At 46.1% G+C, this 10,303-nt stretch overlaps 1 pseudogene; it reads left to right on the top strand.

The window, feature by feature from the left end:
- The window catches only part of LOC139250592 (zinc finger protein 729-like), a 539,046-nt pseudogene extending 530,920 nt beyond the window's left edge, over positions 1-8,126 (top strand).
- Positions 8,127-10,303: the final 2,177 nt, after the last annotated feature.

The following is a 10,303-nucleotide window of genomic DNA, read 5'->3' as shown; positions in this document are numbered from 1 at the left end:
ATGGCAATGTGCTTGGGGAGCATGAGGGCTTGCAACAAGTCAGATACTGGTTGCCTATGGGATATCTCATTCCCCTGTGGGAATAGTTCAGCTTGTTGAGCGGAATAGGCGGTTTCAAAGGCGGCAGATTCCAAGACCTGATTCTCCTGGTTTACTATGGCGTATCCTGAAATTCATGCACCTTCTGGATCAATAGAAGAGCTTCCGTCAACATACATAATACAGTCTGGGTCCTCCATTGGTACATCAACTAAATCTTCCCTGACCGATGTGGCCTCTTGAATTAAAGATAAGCAATCATGACTGGGTTCTTCCTCATCTTGGGGTGGCTCAGTAAGAAAACAGGCCGGATTAATGGCAGTACAGTGCCGAAAGGTCAGCTTAGGATGATTTAGTAGGTAGATCTCATATCTGCTTTGCCTGGCCATGGTAAGGTGTTGATTTGCAGTTGGCCCAGGAGGGCAGCTACGGAGTGAGAGGTGTAAAGACAACGGTAGCACAGTCTTTCAGGATTGTACAATACAGTTGAAAGGGCCGGTCATAGAGGGGCCGGCCCAAAGCCGGAGCTTGCAGCAGGGCTGTGTTTAGTTCCTTAAAGGCTTGGACGTCTGCGGTTTTTATTTCAAAGCTGCCTTCCTTGTTTGTATACAGTGTGAGGTGCTTAGTCATCAGGGCGACATTAGGGATCCAGGATCTGCAGTAATTGATCATCCCCAACCACTGTCGCATTTGTTTAGCCATGCTAGGGACCGGAAACTGGCAAATCGGTTCGTCATCCAGGGAGGGTCCCTGCACAATCAAGCTACGTAGTCAATACGAATAATCGGGGGACGGTTGGCCAAAGGGGTTGTTCTGGGAGAAGTTAGTGTAAGATCCCTGTCCTCTCCCCCCTTGCCCCCCTCCTCTTCCTCCTCTTCCTCTTTCGTGCCGACGGGAGGGACACTCTCTACTCCAATGTCCTTGCCCACAATTAAAGCATCCATCTCGTCTTCCCCAGCCCTGACCTCTTCCCATACCAGCTTGGGGACAATAGGGCGGTCTGTAATTAGCAGGACCCGGGCCATTTGGGTGTTTGGTATAACCGTATCCCTGTTTATCCACCCAACCCTGCACGCAATACTGCGGTTCCATCTGGTATCCCCTTGGGTCGGGTTTTGGTCCTTCCACCCGAGACGGCTCTTTCTTTCTGGTCACGTATTCAGGCTTGACCCGGGTTGGGGGCGCACCTCCCCCCTCTCCTTTCTTTTCCCGCTAATAATATTTAACTGCCCTTTCCATCTGGCTTTACTGCTATCTGCCCAATTCATATTATTTGTCCGGATAGCGTGAGCAACCGAATAGGGCAGGCACTGAAGTAGGATAGCGCAGAATTGAGGAGAATCCTCTCCTGCCCTGAAGGCATTATCTCCTGATTGACCTCCATATATTTCAATAAATCTTTCCATGAATTCGTCGGCAGTTTCTTCTCGTTTGGGTTTAATTTCTAATACTGCTGCCATACTGATGGGCTTCTGAAGGGTCGTGCCGAGGGCATTAAAAACAGCGTTTAGGCGGTCCTGGGCATTGTTAGGGTGAGCAGCCACCAATGTATCATGGGTTGCACGTCCTAGGTGACTTAGAAATCGGGCATGCTCAGTTGGGCTCAGGGTCTGCTGTACCAGGGCCCACAGGTCCCTTGATTCTGCATTATAAACTGCAATGGTAATTCAAAGATGATCTATAAACTTGACAGGTTCTCTCTTTCGATCTGGCATAGTGGCCAGAATGGCCATAATTTTGTTCGGTTTCCAAGGCACATAGACATCTATGGTGGGGTAGTTCAGAGCTGTCTGACTGCGCAGCACATCTGCACCCCGATTGGCGGGAGTGTTTGTTTTGCCTTTCACGACTAGTAGTCTGACTCACCTTTTATCCATGCATGTCGAAGTCACTCTGTGAAATCGGAGGTCAGGGTTAAGTTGGGTTTGTGGATCTCTTTCAGTTTATTTATCTTAGCCTTTTAACTCTTCAATTTGTTTTGTTTGAGTATCTATTTCTTTATTGTATCAGGCAAGTATTAATAATGTTCAGTATAAAACGGCTGTCAATGGAAAGGGTTAACTCCTTTACAGGTTTGTAAGAAGACCTGATGTCATTACGTGACTTCACGTAACCATCTGAAAAAAAAGTCTTCTCATCAGGAAAGGCAGCATTTGATTAAACTCCAATTTTTTTTTTAACTTCTAATTCAAGTACTTGCCAAAGATAATTTTTTTTTTTAAATTGATTTAAATCGAGACCACACATTTTTAATAGCTATTTGTTTACTGAAATTCAATTTCGTCATCAGCCTCGGTCAATTCAAAGCCAACCATTTGACTACGTAGTCTATCGATACCTTTCTCAGAGGTCCCAGTGGAACTCTTAGTACGTTTCTCGTGTGCGCACTCTTTCTTTCAGACATCTACGTTTTTTTTTTAAATCTCCTTTCTTCAAATTAGGTTTTGTATTTTACACAGAGGGCTCAGGTCTCGGTAAATTTGTTAATTTAAAATCTCAGACAATCGAAGACACTTTTTCTTTCAATATTCGTTCAATTTGTTTTCTTTCAAGATTGCGTCTTTTTTTTCCCGTCTTTTCCATAACTAGAGGAAAGTCTGGCACGTAGGCTGAGGGCTGCTTTTCGTTATCTCAATTGTTCCAGCCTCAAGGTCGTGTTATACTGTCTCTTCTAAACTGCAGATTTAATATAATAATAATTTTTTTGAATCCTTTTGAATCCATCTCAGTATTTTGCTGTGCCTTCTCTGAATATCTCAAAATCCCAATTCAAACTTTGTAATTTCAATCTTTATTTAAAACTTTTTGAGCTTAGAAGCTTTTTTTTTTAAGGCATTCTTTATCTCATTCCGAGACTAAATTTATGTCTTTCAACCCAATGTAATCAATCATTGCATGTTTTCTTTCGACAAGTAAGTGAGCATGTCAAAGAAATTATTTTTTAACCACCGGGATCATGTATTTTTTTTAATCTTTTACTCAACAAACCTATCCTTTGTGCATTTCCTGGCTCTGTAACTTATCATCCGAATATATGTAATTCAATAAGGTTCACACTCTTAAACTTCCCACATACAGGACAACACTACGAAGGGTTAAAAAAACTTTCACTCTGTTTGAAAAAGTGGGTGGAGCTAAAACAAACCACAACTCCCCGGTTTCCCAAACAGGCTTTCTTATCCACAGTCAAAATCACACAAGCATTTCTCATTTTAAAACAGACGTTCACAAGAGTCTCTCTTCTTTCCTATTAATTGTTTTGGCCGGCTCTATTTTTGGATCCATGACCTTTCAGGGAATTCGTAGTTTTATCTAAATTACCCATCCTCACGTCGCCCCGTGTTGGATCAGGGTCCTAATTAGTCCCGATTGTCCCCACGTCGCCCCGTGGTGGCTTAAGTTATCTTATCCAGAGCCTCGGCGGACCAAGTGATATACAAGATCGACGTGTACCTGAAATAAGTACAATTTTAAATTTACACAGTCCCGCGGCTTAATTTTACGTAATTCCCTAACCTCCGTGTCTCCCACGCGGTTCGCGCGATTCTCTATCCCTCCGTGTCGCCACGCGGTTTTCCTGTTCGCGTCGCCGCACGATTTCTATCCCTCTGTGTCGCCGCTCGGTTTTCCTGTTCGCGTCGCCACGCGATTTCTATCCCTCTGTATCGCCGCACGGTTTGCGTCGCCGCGCAATTAATTTGTTCTAGGTTCCAGATTTACTTATTCTAACCTATCCTTCCGAGTCACCGCTCGGTTTGCGTCGCCGCGCAATTTCCCTATCTTTCCCTATTCTAAGTTTGAAAGGTATTCACCAGATTGTCCTGGATCTCGTTCAGACACTACCTGAGAACCAGCGAGTGGCTAAACTTTCCTCAGACTTTTGAAACCAGAGGAAACTGGAGCAGTATTGAAATTATACTCACTCCAGTGGCCACTTTCCTCTCGTCTCGTCCAAGGCTAGTCTGGCTCTTAATTTGCAAGTTTTCGGCACTCGTCCGTTGAGATCCCACTTCTGATACCAAATGTAAAATGTGGATTCTTTTCCCTCAATCTGGTTCAGCGAATTCACTGAGTCGAATACCGTTACTGCTTATAACAAAGCAGGCTTTTATTTTTCTTACACCGGCCAGGGACTTTACCAGACAGAAGGAATGCTTTCTTGATAGATCGCACCCACTTCCTACGGACAAAGTGACGTTACATTGTAAAGGCACGACGGTTATACATTTTCGGTAAAAGATAACAAGATACAATTAGAGTGACATCCTAGTTCAGCCTATCCCCTTTGATCCCTCCTTCCCTTTGTCCACTCATGAGCAGACTCTGTATGGTCTGTTTTTACACAAAGACCCATTATTCTTCTTCTGTTAATGTTTCAGGTTAATGGTATGATCTAATAAGACCTTGAAGTTATTTTGCAAGCTGTGTCAGTATTGTAACATTTGCAGTCTCCAGTCTGAGATTTTTATGGCTATTCCTCCATGAATCCTTTGTTAGCTTTTACTGTCCCAATACAATTCCCACGTTCTCAACTTCAATGTCTGTATACATTCAATATCCATTTTCAGTATGCATTCTCAGAATAATCGGGACATTTTTGGTTTGTAAGGCTGTAACTAGTGGGATGTTGCAAGGATCAGTGCTTGGCCCTCAGCTACTTATAATTTATATAAATTGTTTGGGAGAACATATGTAATATAATCCAAGTTTTCTGGTGATAAAAAGCTGAGAGGGAACCTAAGCTGTGATAAGGACACAAGGAGAATGCAAAGTGATGTAGACAGGTTCAGTAAGTGGGCAAGAATGTGGCAGGTGGAGTATTTTGTGGAGAAACATGACATTTACAATATTGGCAGGCAGAATGTAAAAGCGGGGTGCAAATTTTGGTGTGCAGAGGGTTTTGGGTGTCCTTGTACACCAATCACAGAAAGTCAATATGCAGGTCAGCAAGCAATTCGGAAGGCACATGGTATGTTAGCCTGTATTGGAAGGAGGTTGGATTATAAGAGTAAAGAAGTAAATGCAATTATATATGCCTTTGCTGAAACCACGCCTGGAGTATTGCATACAATTGGATCTGTTCCTAAGGAAGGATATACTTGTCTAAATTGATTCATGGGATGAGAGGTGTGTCCTATGAGGAGACATTGAGTGAAGCGGGCCCACATTCTCCAGTGCTTCGAAGAATGACACGTGATCTCATTGAAAAGTATAAAAGTTTTATCTGCTTCGACGGAGGAGCTGCTGAGAGGCTGTTTACCCCTGACTGGCGAGATGAGAACTAGGAGTTAAAATCTCAGCATAATGGGTTGGCTATTTAGAACAAGGAGGAGGAGAAATGACTTCATTCAGAGGGTTGTGAATCTTTGGAGTTCTCTGCACCAGAGACCCGTGGATGCTCAGTCGTTGAGTGCATTCAAGAATTAGATCGATAGATTGTTGGACAATTAGCGCATCAAGGGGTGTCGGGTTGAGGTAATACATTCAATACCGATTTGTTTTATTTTGTGCTCCAGTTAATGAAGGTGAGTCTTTTCAGTAAATTGTTCAGTTATTAATCTCCTCCAGATTGTTTTCTTCCAATCGAACTTTTAGCTAGTTGTGTTAGTTCTAAATGTATGTATATGTGTGTGTATATATGTATATGTGTGTATATATGTATATGTGTGTATGTATATATGTATATGTGTGTGTGTGTGTATATATATATATATATATATATAATATATATAATATATATATATATATATATATGTGTGTGTACATATATATATATTTTTCTTTCCCCTGTTTTAACAAAGCTGATTTTCCCGCTGGTTTATAACACTACTAAAAGGGTATTGATGTACACCTTGTTCCTTGGAGGATTTCACAGACTGAATACATGAACCATGAAACATTAGACAGTAATCTTTAAATGGACATGCCCTATTGATGATCCCTCACCACTTCTTCTACAGGAGGTGGCTCTAAATTCACAAAATTAACATCTTAAGAGCCCTGCTTTAATACTGAAATAATCATAATTTGTACTTCCAAAAGAAACTTCGAGATGTTTCAATACACTGACAATTTCTCTGTCTTCCTTCTCCCGCACTACAACAAGTGCACCGAGATGAGTGCCATCCTTGCCCTCATTGCAATGTTGCTTTTACTTCTGCACATTTTCTCCTGAAGCACATCAGAAGACAACCTGAATCGGGTGGGCAGATTTCAGCCGGACAATCTTCTCCACCGAGTATAAAATATCTTTTTCAACAGGAAAGTGGGCAGCGATTGTTTACACAATCTGTCCAAAGCAGAGAATATCAAAAATCAGGAGATCTTCACCTACACCAGTGGATCCACACAGGAGAGAGACCGTACAAATATACGGAGTGTGGAAAGAGTTTCACAGTGTCAGGGAGCCTCCATAGACACCAGTGGATCCACACAGGAGAGAGACCGTACAAATGTACTGAATGTGGAGAGAGTTTCACATGGGCAGGGCACCTCCATAGACACCAGCGGATCCACACAGGAGAGAGGCCGTATAAATGTACTGAATGGAGAGAGAGTTTCACAGTGTCAGGGAGCCTCCATAGACACCAGCGGATCCACACAGGAGAGAGACCGTACAAATGTACTGAATGTGGAAAGAGTTTCACACGGGCAGGGACCCTCCATAGACACCAGCGGATCCACACAGGAGAGAGACAGTATAAATGTCCTGAATGTGGAAAGAGTTTCACACGGTCAGGGAACCTCCATAGACACCAGCGGATCCACACAGGAGAGAGACCGTACAAATGTACTGAATGTGGAAAGAGTTTCACACGGGCAGGGACCCTCCATAGACACCAGCGGATCCACACAGGAGAGAGACAGTATAAATGTACTGAATGTGGAAAGAGTTTCACACGGGCAGGGAACCTCCATAGACACCAGCGGATCCACACAGGAGAGAGACAGTATAAATGTACTGAATGTGGAAAGAGTTTCACACAGTCAGGGAACCTCCATAGACACCAGCGGATCCACACAGGAGAGAGACAGTATAAATGTACTGAATGTGGAAAGAGTTTCACACGGGCAGGGAACCTCCATAGACACCAGCGGATCCACACAGGAGAGAGACAGTATAAATGTACTGAATGTGGAAAGAGTTTCACACGGGCAGGGAACCTCCATAGACACCAGCGGATCCACACAGGAGAGAGACCGTACAAATGTACTGAATGTGGAAAGAGTTTCACACGGGCAGGGACCCTCCATAGACACCAGCGGATCCACACAGGAGAGAGGCGGTATAAATGTAGAGAACGGTAACCAATTTATAATTTTACTGATTTTGAATTTTTCTTTCTATTTGAATGGCCTTCAATAATCACTTGTTACCTCAAACATTACTCATATTTATACTTCTTACCTTTCACACTTTATGATAATATTTGTGTGGATTAAGATGGAATATAAGGATAAATTCCATGATGTCTCACTGCCCGTGAGGGTTGGAGATTTGGGGCTGTGTTGTTGTAGTCTAATGTCTGACCCTCTTGCTCTGAAATTGTATCTTCCAATTGCGTTTTCAAAATGTTCCCTCTGATATAAACTGCAGCATCTTCAGAATGTGTTTAATCTCCGAGAGTCTTTGTCCCACCGAGCTGTCACAGCCCCTTTAATCTGATGGTGAGAGATCGCTGGGATTGATGCTGTCTTTCTGCAGCCTGGTTACATCTGCGTTGGTAAAGGTGCCTATCACAAAATATACTGTTAATAAATATAGCGACTGAAAAATTATGTTCCATGAGATTTCGTGAACAGATGTTCAGTAAAATGCTGTTATTGTAGTTTTCAAAGTTTAAGAAAGTGTCGACAAAAGTTTAAGCAGAATCTGAAGCTGAAAATTGAAAAGTTGGATGTGTTGAAACGTATAATATATTTGACAGACTCGACGGGTTGAAATGTGCTTTAATTTGTATTATTCTGGATTGTATTTTAAATATTTCCATACAAACTGATTGATCTGCGTCTACATTGTCCTAGTAAAATCTATGTTGATGTACAGTGTTATTCGAACATTATTAAACAAGCAAATTGTGATCTGATTAATTGTCATTGAGCAGTTTATTTAACTCTGATATATTTTACCCTCTAGCCAGTTATAGATAGCGGTCGAGGGCACAAAATTGTGCTTTGTCAGTCTGAGGTGGTGTTGAAGCGATGAGACGGTTGTGTAATACAATGGCAGGAAAGGATATACTGGACAATGATCACCAGCAGGAACTCTGTCTGATTTAGCCGACTGTAACCCAGGGGTCACTGGGTGGTAATCAGGAACAGGAACCCTGGATAATTTCCACTCTCTCCAACGCAGGGGTCCAGTGGACAGTGATCAGGAATAGGACCCCTGTCTGATCCCTCTGAACTGCCCCATCAAACACTCCATGGTACCCTACAGCACGGGTTAGATACAGAGTAACATTCCCTTTGAGATAGGGAGGGGGTTCGTGGATAGGGAGGGGGTTCGTGGATAGGGAGGGGGTTCGTGGATAGGGAGTGGGTCCGGGGATAGGGAGGGGGTCCGGGGATAGGGAGGGGGTCCGGGGATAGGGAGGGGGTCCGGGGATAGGGAGGGGGTCCGGGGATAGGGAGGGGGTCCGGGGATAGGGAGGGGGTCCGGGGATAGGGGAGGGGGTCCGGGGATAGGGGAGGGGGTCCGGGGATAGGGGAGGGGGTCCGGGGATAGGGGAGGGTGTCTGGGGATAGGGGAGGGTGTCTGGGGATAGGGGAGGGTGTCTGGGGATAGGGGAGGGTGTCTGGGGATAGGGAGGGGGCTCGGGGATGGGGAGGGGGCTCGGGGATGGGGAGAGAGGGTCCGGGGATAGGGGAGAGGGGGTCCGGGGATGGGGGGAGAGGGTCCGGGGATGGTGAGAGGTGGTTCGGGGATGGGGAGAGGGGGGTCCGGGGATGGTGGGAGAGGGTCTGGGGATGGTGAGAGGGGGTCCGGTGATGGTGGGGGGGTCCGGTGATGGGGAGAGGGGGGTTCGGGAATGGGGAGAGGGAGTTCGGGGGATGGGGAGAGGGGGTCCGGGGATGGGGGTGCGGTCCGGGGATGGTGGGGGGGGCCTCTGTGACAGCGGGCGGGCCCAAGATTCCCACATCATTGGGTGGACTGTGACGATTCCCCAGGATCTGTAACCCCCGGCAACACGAACACTGGAACACGACAGATTGTGACAAACTCCCCCTCACATTTAATAAGCAACATTTAATGAACAAATCCATACAAACAGAAACCACATGACAGTGCCACTGCTGTAATGTAGGAAATGTAGCCGAGAATTTGTGCACAGCAGCGATGTGATAATGAGCAGTTAGCTGGGAGAGAGAGGCTGGGGGAGAGTAAGACAGACTGTGGGGAGAGAGATTGGGGGAGAGTAAGACAGACTGTGGGGAGATTGAGAGAGACTGTGGGGAGAGAGAGACTGGGGAGGGGGAGAGTGAGACTGGGGCGGGAGAGAGAGAGAGACTGGGGGAGAGAGAGAGAGACTGGGGGAGAGAGAGAGAGACTGGGGGAGAGAGAGGGAGACTGGGGGAGAGAGAGGGACTGCGGGGAGAGAGATTCGGCGGAGGGGGGAGAGAGAGAGACTAGGGGGGGGGGGGGAGAGAGATAGAGATGGGGGGGGAGAGAGAGAGAGAGAGAGACTGGGGGGCAGAGAGAGAGAGAGACTGGGGAGAGAGAGAGAGACTGGGGGGCAGAGAGAGAGAGACTGGGGAGAGAGAGGGACTGCGGGGAGAGAGAGATTCGGCGGAGGGGGGAGAGAGAGAGACTGGGGGGGGAGAGAGATAGAGATGGGGGGGGAGAGAGCGACTGGGAGAGAGAGAGACTGGTGAGAGGGAGAGAGAGACGGGGGCAAAGAGAGGGGAGGAGAGAGAGAGACTGTGGGGGAGAGAGAGAGACTGTGGGGGAGAGAGAGACTGTGGGGGAGAGAGAGACTGTGGGGGAGAGAGAGAGACTGTGGGAGAGAGAGAGACTATGGGGCAGCGAGAGAGACTATGGGGCAGCGAGAGAGACTGGGGGGCAGAGAGAGAGACGGGTGGAGAGAGAGAAAGACTGGGGGGGAGAGAGAGAGAGAAAGACTGGGGGGGAGAGAGAGAGAGAGAGACTGGGGGGGAGAGAGAGAGAGAGAGACTGGGTGAGAGAGAGAGAGAGACTGGGGTGGAGAGAGAGAGAGACTGGGGGTGGAGAGAGAGAGAGACTGGGGGGTGAGAGAGAGAGACT

This window comes from Pristiophorus japonicus, unplaced genomic scaffold (assembly GCF_044704955.1).
Source record: "Pristiophorus japonicus isolate sPriJap1 unplaced genomic scaffold, sPriJap1.hap1 HAP1_SCAFFOLD_396, whole genome shotgun sequence".
Lineage (NCBI taxonomy): Eukaryota > Metazoa > Chordata > Chondrichthyes > Pristiophoridae > Pristiophorus > Pristiophorus japonicus.
Note: the sequence above shows the minus strand (reverse complement) of the source record. Positions and strands in the feature narration are given on the sequence as shown.